This window comes from Muntiacus reevesi, chromosome 3 (assembly GCF_963930625.1).
Source record: "Muntiacus reevesi chromosome 3, mMunRee1.1, whole genome shotgun sequence".
Classification (NCBI taxonomy): Eukaryota; Metazoa; Chordata; class Mammalia; order Artiodactyla; family Cervidae; genus Muntiacus; species Muntiacus reevesi.
The window spans coordinates 87,765,784-87,774,823 of NC_089251.1; the positions used below are offsets into that span (position 1 = coordinate 87,765,784).

The window sequence follows — 9,040 nt, forward strand, 5'->3', positions numbered from 1 at the left end:
CACAAAACAACTTCTGACCGCTAGCAGAAGACATCAGGCGCCCAGAAAAGCAGCCCATCGTCTTCGAAAGGAGGTAGGACAAAATATAAAAGATAAAAAGAGAGACTAAAGAGCTAGGGACAGAGACCCATCCCAGGAAGGGAGTCTTAATAGAGGAAATTTCAAAACACCAGGAAACCCTCTCACGGGCGGGTCTGGGGGAAGTTTTCGAATCTCAGAGGGCAACCTAACTGGGAGGAAATATAAATAAAACTCACAGATTACATGAAGACTCCTTAAAAAACTAAAAATAGTGTTACCATATGATCCAGCAATCCCATTCCTCTGTATATATCTGGAAAAGGCAGAAACTCTAATTCAAAAAGACACATGCACCCAATGTGCATTGCAGCACTATTTACAATAACCAAGATATGGAAGCAACCTAAATGTCCAGTGACAGATGAATGGATAAAGAAGATGTGGTTCATATATGCAATTTAAACCTGTGCATGCATGCCAAATCACTTCAACCATGTCTGACTCTTTGCAATCCCATGAACTGTGGCGACAAGGCTCCTCTGTCCACTGGATTCTTCAGGCAAGAATACCGGAGTGGGTGGTCATGCCCTCCTCCAGGGGACCTACCTGACCTAAGGGTTGAATCTGCATCTCTTACATCTTCTGCATTGGCAGGCAGGTTCTTTACCAATAGCACCACCTGGGAAGCCTATGAAGTAGTACTTGGCTGTAAAAAAGAATGAAATAATGCCATTTGCAGTAACATGGATGGACCTAGAGATACTATTGCAGAAAGGAGAACTCCTTCCAGGGCCCAAGAATGGGCTCTTGTCTAACACTCAGAAATTAATTATCTGAGGAGACATATGTGCTGATAAAACAAGATGCTTTATTGGGGAGAGGCACTTGGGCAGAGAGCAGTAGGGTAAGTGAAACCAGGAGAACTGCTCTGCCATGTGGCTTGCAGTCTCGAGTGTTATGGTGATGGGATTCATTTCAGGGTTGTCTTTGGCCAATCATTATGACTCAGGGTCCTTCCTGGTGGTGCACGCATTGCTCAGCCAAGATGGATGCCAGCAAGAAGGATTCTGGGAGGTGGTAGGACATGTGGTATCTCCTTTTGACCTTGCCTGAATTCTTCTGGTTGGTGGTGGCTTATTAGTTCTGTGTTCCTTACCAGGACCTCCTGTTGTAAAGTAACTCATGCATATGGTTAGTACGGTTCCTGGCCAGGGTGGGTGGTTTCAGTCAGTGTGCTTCCCCTAACAATGCTAAGTGAAGTAAGTCAGACAAAGGCAAATATAATATGATGTCACTTACATGTGGAACCTAAAAAAAGATGATGCAAAAGAACTTATTTAGAAAACAGAAATAGATTCACAGACATAGAAAACAAATAAGATTATTAAAAGGCAAAGCGGGGAGCCATAAATTGGGAATTTGGGATTAACACATATACAGTACTATATATAAAATAGATAAACAACAATGACCTACTGAATAGCATGGGGAACTTTTTTCAATATCTTATTAGAAAAACCTATAATGGAAAAGAATCTGAAAAAGAATATATATATATATATGTATATATGTATATGGGTGACTTCCCTCGTAGCCCAGTTGGCAAAGAAATCTGCCTGCAATGCAGGAGACCTGGGTTCGATTCCTGGGTAGGGAAGATCTCATGGAGAAGGAAATGGCAACCCACTCCAGTATTCTTTCCTGGCAAATCCCATGGACAGAGGAGACTGGTGGGCTACAGTCCACAGGTTTGAAAGAGTTGGACATGACTTAGCAACTAAACCACCATATACATATATATGTGTTGTTGTTTAGTTGCACAGTTATGTTCAACTCTTTTTGCCACTCCATGGACTGTAGCCCTCCAGGCTCCTCTGTCCATTAGATTTCCCAGGCAAGAATACTGCAGTAGGTTGCCATTTTCTCCTCCATGGGATATTCTTGACTCAGGGATGCAACTGGCATCTCCTGCATTGGCAGGCAGATTCTTTACCATGAGCCACCTGGTAAACCCACTTGCATGATTAGATTTAGGTTAAACATTTTGGGCAAAAATTCTACATAAGTGAGGCTGTGTGCTTCTGCTATTATTCCTTAATCTCACAACTGTGACTCTATATTCATTTTCTTCTACTTTTATCCCTAACACCATTTCTTTCTTGCTTTCTTGGAGAAGAATCTCGTCTAGCCCTTCTTTAGTAGTACTCTTATCTTCCCTCTGAAGATACAATTTTCAAACTGTGGGTGTTAAGTCACTAGTGTGTAGTCAAGTACACTTAGGGGATTGTAACTAGCAGTTTAAAGAACAAAATAGAATAGATTTAGAATGAAAGAAAAAATATCCGAATTCATGGCACATGGTAAGGGTTAACAGCACTTTTATGAAAACTTATTTCTGCTATATATATAAATGTAAAATCACAATTTTTACTGGGGTTAATGGTCAAAAGAGTTTGGAAAGTTCTGCACTGGAATGTCATGTTGGGCAGAGGTCTAGGTTCTGTTGAAAACACAGGTTTACAGATCCAATCTACAGCTGAACATCAAAGTCTTCAGTATTTTTCACTTATCTCTGACAATCTATCTTTGGATTAATCCACTGACACACTTCCCTTTTCTTTTCTTTCCTTCTCCTCTCTAAAAATTGTGGACAATCCTGCTATCTCTTAGGGGTGCCATGGCAGACCATGATTTAGTGTCTTTGAGGTGTGAGGTAAATAATTATTATTGTTGTTGGGAATCTTGTATTACTCTCTCTCCCACTGTTATGACTATGGTAGTCACAGTGGAAACAACAATGATAATGCTAATATCATTATTAGCATTGTTATCAATTAGCATGATTAGCAATGATAATGATAATAATAATAATTCATGGAGCCTGCTGTGGGTCAGGCCTTGGGGGCAGAAGGACTGATGAGCCCGCATAAGAAGACCTCTTATGGGGCAGTGTTCAGTGCATTCTGCAGGAGGAGACCTGAGGCTGGTCACACATGTTCTTAACCCAAGGGGCTCTGGTTCTCATGACATTGAAGGAAATTTGGTTGAAGTCTTTGAGTCTGTGACAGCCTTAAGCCTTCCTTTCTCTTGGACTCAAATTCTTTATCTGTAACACGGGTGGGATTGGATTAGACCATCTCTATGGTTCTCAACAACTTTACTCCCTGTGACACCCTTTACCAAAAGATGAAGTATCTCTTGCTAATTGGGAAACATATCTGGCAGCCAAGTTTTAAAGAGTAAGAGTGGAGGAGAGGCCTCTGTTCTGAGGTCTTGTCAAGATTGGGGGGAGGTGTTAGGAATGGAGGGGATAAGTGGTGAAAGCAGTGGCAGTTAAAGGGCATTAAGATGACAATTGGCTTCCCTGATAGCTCAGTTGGTAAAAAATCCACCTGCAATGCAGGAGACCCTGATTCAATTTCTGGGTTAGGAAGATGCCCTGGAGAAAGGATAGGCTACCCACTCCATTATTCTTGGGCTTCCCTTGTGGCTCAGTTGGTAAAGAATCCACCTGCAATGCAGGAGACCTGGGTTCAGTCCCTGGGTTGGGAAGATCCCCTGGAGAAGAGAAAAGCTACCCACTCCGATATTCTGGCCTAGAGAATTTCATGGATGTATGGTGTCACAAAGAGTCAGACACAACTGAGCAACGTTCACTTTCACTTTTTCATGACGACAATAGTGTCCCAAGAAGACCGGGGATAGGACAGAAGTTTTAAGAGAGAATTCAGGGAGTTATCAAAGACTGACTTCATCTTCTATAAACACAGACTACTTTAGCTGCTGTAAACACCATGCAGTACAAGTTTTAAAGATATACTTGAGTTCAACAAGCAGAGTATCCAATAGATTTGACTGAATGTGTGTGTGTGTTGGGTGGTTCAAGTACTGGCCACATGTAAATGTTCATGAATGACTGTAAATACAACAGCAGTTTTCCTTTTGGGTTGCAAATAAATTTTACTGAGTCATTAAAAAAAAAAAAAGAAGAAGAGTATGCAAATAACCTAGATTAAGTTTCTCCTGGGGATATAAGAATGTCAGTGGACCTCACAAGAACTCTAGACATCTCAGGTCCAAGTGCACGGCAAGCACAAGCAGTTTATTCTTCTTCTGGCCTTGGACCACTGTGAGTCACTGAATCCTGAAGAAATGGAAAGGTTGCCTTCAACATTTAAAAATAAGGTCTGCGTGCTTACTTGTGTCATTGCATCACCGTAACTTAGACAGTACCAGCGGATGACTGTGGGCTGGAAGGGAGGTTGCCATTCAGGAAATCAGTACGGAGGTGGGTGAGAGGGGCTGAAGGAAGGAAGGGAGGGGCTGTCATCCATTGGGTTTTGGGGCCTCCAGTTGCTGCCTGTGGCTCCAGGCCAGGAACACAAGGTGGGGAGGCAGGATCCTTGGGTTCCAGCTAAACTATTAGTAGACTTGCAGGGTAGCCCCATCTGAGTACCAGATAGGTGGATACATTTATGCTCCCAACATGAGGTGATGTTGGTAATAATGAGACAGATAATCAGTGGGACTCTCTCTTCCCTGGTAGAAGCACGGTGAGCTGTTTAGTAAGGGGCCAGGTGAGAACATTCTTACTAGAAGGACAAGAGGTGGGAAGAATTCCCTTGGCTCACCTAGGCTAGCCCAAGACAACCTCAAGCTACCCAGAGGGGAATGGTACAACCCTCTCAGGAAGGAGGCATAGGGTGCAGTCCAAACTGTGCACAGGGATAAAAAAGCTAAGATGTATTTGACAGGGAGATGTGAAGAAGGTATTACACCTCCTGGACAAACACACAAGGGTGGGATGTCTGAGTGTGGTGGGGGGAGGGTGGTGGGAAAGGGAAAAGAGCGAGCTAGCAGGTATCCAAAGAGCTGCCCGGAATACAGACAGGTTGTCTGCGCAAGGAACTGTGGTGTTGGAGAAGACTCTTGAGAGGCCCTTGGACTGCAAGGAGATCCAACCAGTCCATCCTAAAGGACATCAGTCCTGAATATTCATCAGAAGGACTGATGCTGAAGCTGAAACTCCAATACTTTGGCGACCTGAGGCGAAGAACTGATTCATTTGAAAAGACCCTGATGCTGGGAAAGATTGAAGGTGGGAAGAGAAGGGGACGACAGAGGATGAGATAGTTGGATGGCATCAATGACTCAATGGACATGAGTTTGAGTAAACTCTGGGAGTTGGTGATGGACAGGGAGGCCTGGCGTGCTGCAGTCCATGGGGTTGCAAAGAGTCGGACATGACTGAGTGACTGAACTGAACAGAACTGAAGGGCTATATCTTTCCAGAAATGACCAGAAAGGAAAAGGAGGACCTGCTAGTTCTAATAGGAAAAATCCTGAAAGGGACTTCCCTGGCAATCCAGTGCTAAGACCCTGAGCCTCCACTGCAGGGGGCATAGGTTCAGTCCTTGGTTTGGGAACCAAGATCCTGCATGATGCATAGTGTGGCCCCCCGCCCCTCCAAAAAAAAGAATCCTGGGAAAGAACTCTGATTGTCCTGGTTTGGGTAGCAAGTAAACCTTGGTCCAGTTGCTGTCATGAGGTGGCTTAGGCACTAAGATGGATTCAGCCTCATACATATGTACCTGATGGTCAAGACTGCAGGGTCTCTCATCAGATAAGGTGTGGGAGAGAAGTTGATGGATAGAGTTTTTAAAAATAGCCACTAACATAAATAAACAAATTCAACACATTGTTATGAAAAACAAGACAACGATAATATATATACCATGGCTAGTTCAATAAAGATAATTAAAGTAAGTTATCAAAAAATGGACCTAAACTTAGATAATCATGGAGAACTATAATTATTAAAATATTCTGCAAAATGCTATGCTAATGTTTTAAAACCTTGATGAATTTCTTTTTTAGAATAAATTATCAATTTATGTTCAAGAAACTTCATGCATAGATGAGTTCTTTCGAGTCTTCTAAGAAAAGAATTCTCATGATATATAAACTGTTGGATAGCAGAGAATTTTATTTTACAAAACTGGCTAGTCCTGAGACAAGAAGAGAAAGAAAGATCCCCCACCAAGCCAACAAACAAACAAAAAGGCCTATAGACTAGTGAATGAACATGAATGCAAAAATACTAAGGGGACTACTTCTGAATAAAATCTAGGAGTATATTATTTTGATTATTTCAGGTTTTAAAGTTTTTATTTGCATATTAAAAATTGTGCATTACAGTAATTTAAATCATTTGAAAGTGAAAGTCACTCAGCCGTGGCTGACTCTTGCGATCCAATAGACTGTAGCCCACCAGTCTCCTCTGTCTATGGAATTCTCCAGGCAAGAATACTGGAGTGGATAGCCATTCCCTTCTCCAGGGGATCTTCCCAACCCGGGGATCGAACCCAGGTCTCCCGCATTGCAGGGAGATTCTTTACTTTCTGAGCCACTAGGGAAGCCCCCAAATTTGAACAACAAAATGGGACTCTGATTAAATAGCATTTGGAAACCCTGGGCCAGGTTTTTATTCTAGATTTCTGTCTTCCCACCCAGCTTCTTCCTTTACTAACAACCAAGTTCTTTTCCTTCCCTGCCAGGCAGACAGGCAGATGGGAGAGGCAGGCCCAGGCTTTTGTCAGTAGTTCTCCATTTTTTGATGTGAAAAGGGGTAGCACGGTCATTTCAACTTGTACCAACCTCTTTTCATCTACAGAGTTGAACAGTTAAAAGAAGTGAAATAAAAAAGCAATGCTTGTGGCATGTACAGTGCACTTTGGTTACGACTCACCTGCTTGCTTCTCTTGTTCAATTGTTTCTTTAGAAGGCAGTGGATTTTCCTGTTGTGTTTCTGTTTTCTTCCATTTTTACTTGTCAAATTTCTCAATCTCAGTCATACCGGGTTTGTCAGATATGGTCGCTTGAGGAAGTGGAGTGAGGCCAGGGGAGTCAAGTCTGCAATGGCCGCAGCCTGGTGTAGGAGTATATTTAAAAAATAAAAATTGAGTTCAAGTAAGGTTTGCTAGAGGAATGCTGATATAGTTCAATATAAAAGATCTGTTAGTGTATATTGTTCATTTTATCACACTCACAGGTTAAAGGCAGCAAAAGTGATCAAATAATTATTTCACTTAGTTCAAATATAATCAAATTGTGCTCATGCTGAAAACAGAATCATGGCTTCCTAACACATTTAATGTTAGTCCAGTATATCAGGCCTGTGTATCAGCATACAATCAGGCCTCTCTCTATTGTCTTGTCCCACCCCCTCCTACCCCCATCCCACCTCTCCTTGGTGAGCTGTGATCCAGCCCTCTGGGCCGTTTTCCTTTTTCATTTGCACCAGCTTCCATCGCATCACATTTGCAGGTGCTGTAACCTCCACCCACAACACTCCTCCCTCTCTTTTAGGCTTAGTTAATGCCTTCTCTTTTTTCAGGTCTATGTATAGTCTTTGCTTCCTCAAGAAATCTTTCCTGGGCTTCTCTGGTGACTCGTGGTAAGGAATTCACCTGCCAGTGCAGGAGACATGGGTTCCACCCTTGCTCCGGGAAACCCCACTTGCTCTGGAGCAACTTAGCCCCTGCGCCACACTATTGAGCCGGTGTTATAGAGCCTGGGAGCCACAACTATTGAAGCCCGCATGCCCTAGAGCCTGTGATCCGAAACAAGAGAGAACATTACAATGAGAAGACCGTGCACCGCAACTAGGGAAAGAGGGAAAGGCCCGCACAGGAACAAAGACTGAGTGCAGCCAAATATATATGTGTGTGTGTGTGTGTGTGTGTGTGTGTGCATGTATATATCTGTGTGATATATGTGTGTGTGCATGTATATATCTGTGTGATATGTGTGCGTGCATATATATATATATCTGTGTGATATGTGTGTGTGCATGTATATATCTGTGTGATATATGTGTGTGTGCATGTATATATCTGTGTGATATGTGTGTGCATGTATATATCTGTGTGATATATGTGTGTGTACATGTATATATCTGTGTGATATATGTGTGTGTGCATGTATATATCTGTGTGATATGTGTGCGTGCATATATATATATATCTGTGTGATATGTGTGTGTGCATGTATATATCTGTGTGATATATGTGTGTGTGCATGTATATATCTGTGTGATATGTGTGCGTGCATATATATATATATCTGTGTGATATGTGTGTGTGCATGTATATATCTGTGTGATATATGTGTGTGTGCATGTATATATCTGTGTGATATGTGTGTGCATGTATATATCTGTGTGATATATGTGTGTGTACATGTATATATCTGTGTGATATATGTGTGTGTGCATGTATATATCTGTGTGATATGTGTGCGTGCATATATATATATATCTGTGTGATATGTGTGTGTGCATGTATATATCTGTGTGATATATGTGTGTGTGCATGTATATATCTGTGTGATATGTGTGCGTGCATATATATATATATCTGTGTGATATGTGTGTGTGCATGTATATATCTGTGTAATATATGTGTGTGTGCATGTATATATCTGTGTGATATGTGTGTGTGCATATATATATATATCTGTGTGATATGTGTGGGTGCATGTATATATCTGTGTGATATATGTGTGTGTGCATGTATATATCTGTGTGATATGTGTGTGCATGTATATATCTGTGTGATATGTGTGTGTGCATGTATGTATCTGTGTGATATGTGTGTGTGCATGTATATATCTGTGTGATATGTGTGTGTGCATGTATATATGTGTGATATATGTGTGTGTGCATGTATATATCTGTGTGATATGTGTGTGTGCATGTATATATCTGTGTGATATATGTGTGTGTGCATGTATATATCTGTGTGATGTGTGTGTGTGTATATATATCTGTGTGATATATGTGTGTGTGTGCATGTATATATCTGTGTGATATATGTGTGTGTGCATATATATATCTATGTGATATATGTGTGCATGTGCATATATATATCTGTGTGATATATGTGTGTGTGCATGTATATATCTGTGTGATGTGTGTGTGTGTGTATATATATCTGTGTGATATATGTGTGTGTGTGCA

The 9,040-nt window shown here is 41.5% G+C and overlaps 1 pseudogene; it reads right to left on the bottom strand.

The window, feature by feature from the left end:
- Nucleotides 1–6,758: 6,758 nt before the first annotated feature.
- On the bottom strand, nucleotides 6,759–7,509 carry LOC136164027 (thymosin beta-4-like; annotated as a pseudogene).
- Between the last annotated feature and the right edge of the window lie 1,531 nt (nucleotides 7,510–9,040).